Below are 4,917 nucleotides of genomic sequence, written 5' to 3'. Positions count from 1 at the left end.
TGGACCCTGAAGGGTCTACCAATGTAATGATTGCCAAATAGGTGAGGTGTGGAAGTAGCGGTCAGTCAGGAAGATGAGCCTGGCTGCAGAATTCATTACAGACTGAAGAGGGGCAATGAGGGTATTTGGAAGGTCGATGAGTAATGAGTTGCAATAGTCAAGTCGGGAAATGATGAATGCATGAATAAGTTGTATCATGAGTTAGAAAAGGTCTAACGTGGGCAATGTTTTTAACGTGAAAGTTACAGGATTTGGAGAGAGACAAGAGAAAAGTTAAGACCATGAGTCAATTTTAACACCATGGCAGCGAGCTTCAGGGTTGGGGTAGTAGATGTCCCGTTGACTTGCAGGGACATTAATGGAGGAGGACTATTTTAAGAGGGGAAGATGAGGAGTTCAGTCTAAGAAAGATTACGTTTTAGAAAACGGGAAGACATCCAGGTACGGATGGAAGTGAGACAGTTTGTGACATGCTCCAGAAGAGCAGCATTGCTCTTTGCTAAACAAAAAGAGTTAATAAAACAAAGTGTCAGATCTAGTCCAATGCACACTTCTGATTTTGGTGAATGAAGATCGATGTTGCATCAATCTGTTCCATGGACCCCAGAAGAAGAATACATTAAACAAGATGATGCCTGTAGCTGATCACTATAATCGTACTTTCTGCCTACTACAGAGGGGAAAAAAAGTTGAGTTAGACAAGGTAATTCAAGGAAATATAAATGGCTGAATTATAATAAGCAGACACCAGTTTTAAGCATGATCTATGTTTTAGTGAAAATTCATTACAATGAGTCCTACAGTAGCGGACTCTTCAATGCATTTTTCATGTCTGCATACCAAGATATATATATAAAACGATCAGAATCATACACCTTTGGGGCAATGCTGAACGCCAGCTGTTTCAGGGATGATTTATAGGTTGCCATGCTGAAGGTTAATAATCAGGAGAAACAGGTTACAATATGCAATATATTTATGTCAGGTTAGAAGTTCAATCCAAGAGATATCGTGCTAGTTGGAAAGGCACACGCTGCTTTAATTACCTGCTTCATCTCGCCATTTCAATCTTCCCGAGGTAAAAGGAAGAGACTGGAGAAACAAAATCCATTTTAAATCTATATATATTCCAAAAGGCAATACATACATTAGATATAATTACATAAATGTACAGAAAAACATACACACAATATCATGTATTAGCATATAACCTACCAGATACGCAACAGTATGTAGCATAAAAAAAATAAAAAAAATATATCTTCAACCTAAATTGAAGTACATTTTAATTAAATCCATTTGACATTCCGTTTGATATGTGTTCTCTCAGTAATTTAATAAATTGTATTTTTTATATTATACTTGCAGCTAAGTGAGGTGTATTGTGAAAATACATTCATGGTTATTCACACCAATTTGAATTGACTGGAATTCAAAGTGAATTTTGTAAAATTTAAATTTTACGATGAAATAGCTTAACTGAAAACATAGCTAAAGTGGAGAATTGTTTTCTAATTAGGATAGTTCGGGCTAGAATTTTTATTTCACTTTTAATTTACTTTGAATTCCCAACAATTCACACTTTCATAAATAACACAGTTTATCTTTAAATAAAACACAATGTTAATAGTTAATAATAATGACATTTCTATGACAGTTGTCATGGTGATCTCTGATCCAGCTGCCAGTCCCCAGTTAGAGACCGTTTTATGAATGTTGCTGTACATGATGCTCTGGTTGAGGTTATACGTTGAGGTTAGGATAGCCAGCTGACACTAATCATATGTAGGCATCACTGATCTATTTTTCTTTTTCTTAACAGAATAGGGATTGACAACAATTTAGCCCCCAGTTGCTATAGAACTACAACTCTTATGATGCTTGCCAGCCTTTAGGCATCTTTCTTACATCTCCATGGGGTAACAGCACTGACCCCATACTAGTAATGAGGGCAGATACAGTGACATCCTCACACATAAAGTGTTTAGAGTGTGCAGGGCTCCTCCTCCGTCAATCCAGTTACCCAATAATAAATCAAAAAGCCATATTTGTTACGTGCTTCTAACCAATAATTAAAAACAAAGTCATATTTGCTATGGGAGTCTAGCCAATGCTTAATCACAAATCCATATTTGTTATCTCCGCTTAAAGCCCTAGTTAATGCACAATTTTTTTTAGTTTCAAAATTTCTCAAACATAAGGCTGCAGCAACGATACCCTGGCCGATAATCTGAAATGATATGGGGCCTAATGTGTCACTTTAATTGTACACACAATGAACATTGCCGCCCTCTTGGCATTTTTTTTTTTTGTAAAGACTTTCAGCACTGGGCACAATTGGTTTAAAGACTATATTCACTCCATACCCACTTGTCATTCTGGTATATTATATTATTATATTATTTCCCCCCTCATTGCTTAGAAGCATTTGGACATCTGTAAAGGGCAAAGTGGTCAAGCTAGCAAAACTTGAATCAAGGCTATTTCCTTGCAAAAATTAGCCTAGATTATAGAATACCCACTCAATACACTGCCAAATTATGGGCACAGATCTGATATCTGTCATTAGAACAATACTTATCCCAGTATTTTAAACTGGTTCCCCTATACTGTTCTGCATAGTCGCCAAGTGTAGGCTCATGGAATTGTGAATAAATATATTTTAGGATAAATAAACAGGGCTTGGAATTTCAGGTCTTTGGCTACTAGCCAGATCAGAATGTGACTTGCCGGCACAAAAGCATGCATTAAGCTTCTAGTTTCATAGATTTGACAAACGTTACTTACGGATCCAATTTTTTCTTGCCTTTCACTAGTGGAGAGTGAATTAGGAGCCCTAAATAAATTATCCATATGTGCATTTCTCTAATTTGACCATATAAAGGTTTACTTATCTACCTTGTATGCAAAAGTCTACATTTGTATGTGCCAATAATGGTTTTAATTAGACTTTCAGTTATTTTTTTTTATTTATTCATTTATTTAAATTTTTAAATCGAAAACAAAAAATTAAATTTGAGAATCCAACAAAAGCATTTGTTTGACTGGGTCACTGTAGTCCAGACCTGAAAATTTGGTAATATAAATGTGCAGAAAAAAAATAATACACAACCTGAGAAAAAACATTTTTTTTTTTCAAAACTAATTTGTCTTTTTCCTTTTGTTCTATGTCTTTTTTCTCTCGTTTTACTTTCGCTTCTTCTTCTTCAGTTTTTTTTATTTTTATTAATTCCTCAACTTCTTTCTGTTTTAAGACTCTTATCTTGGTCTTTCCGGTCTCTCTCGTTAACGTGGCAATTTCAACCTTTTCAGCTGACAGCTTGCTGACATCCATGGTTTTGTTGAGGACTTTAACAGCTAATGCAAGAGCTGATTTCAAGCTCATCTCTCCTTCCCTGTAGTCCTGCTTCAGCATGGAAACTGCTGCTGCGCTGTTATTTCCAATGCATGTAGCTCTCCACCATCCGTAGATTCCACTGGGGTCACTTTGATACAGCTGGGACCCATAGTGCTTGTCCCAGCCTATGTAAAGAAGGGACACACCAAATGGACGTTTCCCTCCAAACTGAGTGTATGCTTGTTTTATGTCACAGAGAGCAGTGATCAGTTGCTCACATGGGATTGGCTCCTGATACTGTAGCAAGTACCTCTGTGCAATGAGCCTTAGTTTGTTTGTCAATACATTGGCGTCCGATGACGCTGCATGCTATATCATCATTCAATCTATAGATTTTCTCTGAGAAAAAACATCTCATCCAGCAGCTTGTCTTTATTACGTCTCTCGGCTCCTAGCATAAAGCCATAATTTGCTAACATTCCCAAGCAGGTGCCTGCATGTCCAATTTCTTCCATGACATATTCCACCTGATACAGCGTCTTCAGGGGAGAATATAGTAGTCCTGGAATCGTATCTTCAAGACATGTTAATGTGGTGTTTCAGCCGCTCGTTTAGATTCTGTGGTCTGTAAGTACCGGGAGGAAGCTCCAGCAGCCAGTAAGATCGCTCAGTCACTGCACACAGGGGCTTTCCAAGATGGCCGCTGAGCTCTTTAGTTATTTTAAGTTATTTCTTTGAATACTCATTTTCTCATATTTATGGACAGAGGAAAAAAAACATGCTTGAAGCAAACAATCTGTTAGTTGTTTAAACAATTTACATGTTAACAATGCCCATTTTGTAATTCCATAGTGTGGGTGTTGTGCCACTGCAGTACCAAGCATTATGTATCTGGAAAGACTAAAACATGTTTGATATTTAAACCATTGATTTCTTTATACAACACAGACATTGTCAAAAATAAAAATGTTTTGTTTTCATTTTCTTTTTTTAAGTGAATAAAGTAAGTATATGTGCTGAAAATGTGATAGTCAGTAAACAGATCACATGCACACAGTATCACAATATAGACTGCCTGCCAACTGAAGGTGGCTGATGGTGATTTATAATTTATGCTGATATTCTATGTGTTCTATTTATAACATAACCCACAAATGTTTCTCAGTGAATGTGTATACCATAGCATTTTGTAGTGTGAATCAAGAAAAGAGAGGGAAAAAAAGCACTATCAAAATATATATTTTTTGACAATATTTATTTGTAAGACTAAACATTTGATACAGAAAAAAGACATGCATGACTTTGAGAACAAGCCGAGGTGTAACCATGAATAAGAAATATATTTGGAAATTAGCTAATACTTCAGGTATCCCAACATTCAGTAAGCTCTTCCAGATTGTAAAACCAATGGCTACGTGTAAACCAGATTGTGTAGGGAATCACTGAGTGTCACTGTGTAAGTTGAATTACAGTCCCCAAATAGAGTAAAAAGTACTCTTCAAGAATGCGAAAGAATGAGAAAGATGAAAGAAATAGCAGGAAAGAAAAAAGGGGGGCAGAAAAAAAAGGGGTGGGTCGGA

At 36.4% G+C, this 4,917-nt stretch overlaps 1 pseudogene; it reads right to left on the bottom strand.

Annotated features, from left to right (window-relative positions):
- Window positions 1-273: 273 nt before the first annotated feature.
- On the bottom strand, window positions 274-3,922 carry LOC134609337 (proteasome subunit alpha type-4-like; annotated as a pseudogene).
- Between the last annotated feature and the right edge of the window lie 995 nt (window positions 3,923-4,917).

The sequence above is a fragment of the Pelobates fuscus genome, chromosome 4 (assembly GCF_036172605.1).
Source record: "Pelobates fuscus isolate aPelFus1 chromosome 4, aPelFus1.pri, whole genome shotgun sequence".
Taxonomy (NCBI): domain Eukaryota; kingdom Metazoa; phylum Chordata; class Amphibia; order Anura; family Pelobatidae; genus Pelobates; species Pelobates fuscus.
The sequence above is the reverse complement of the archived record's forward strand: the minus strand, read 5'-3'. Positions and strand labels throughout refer to the sequence as shown.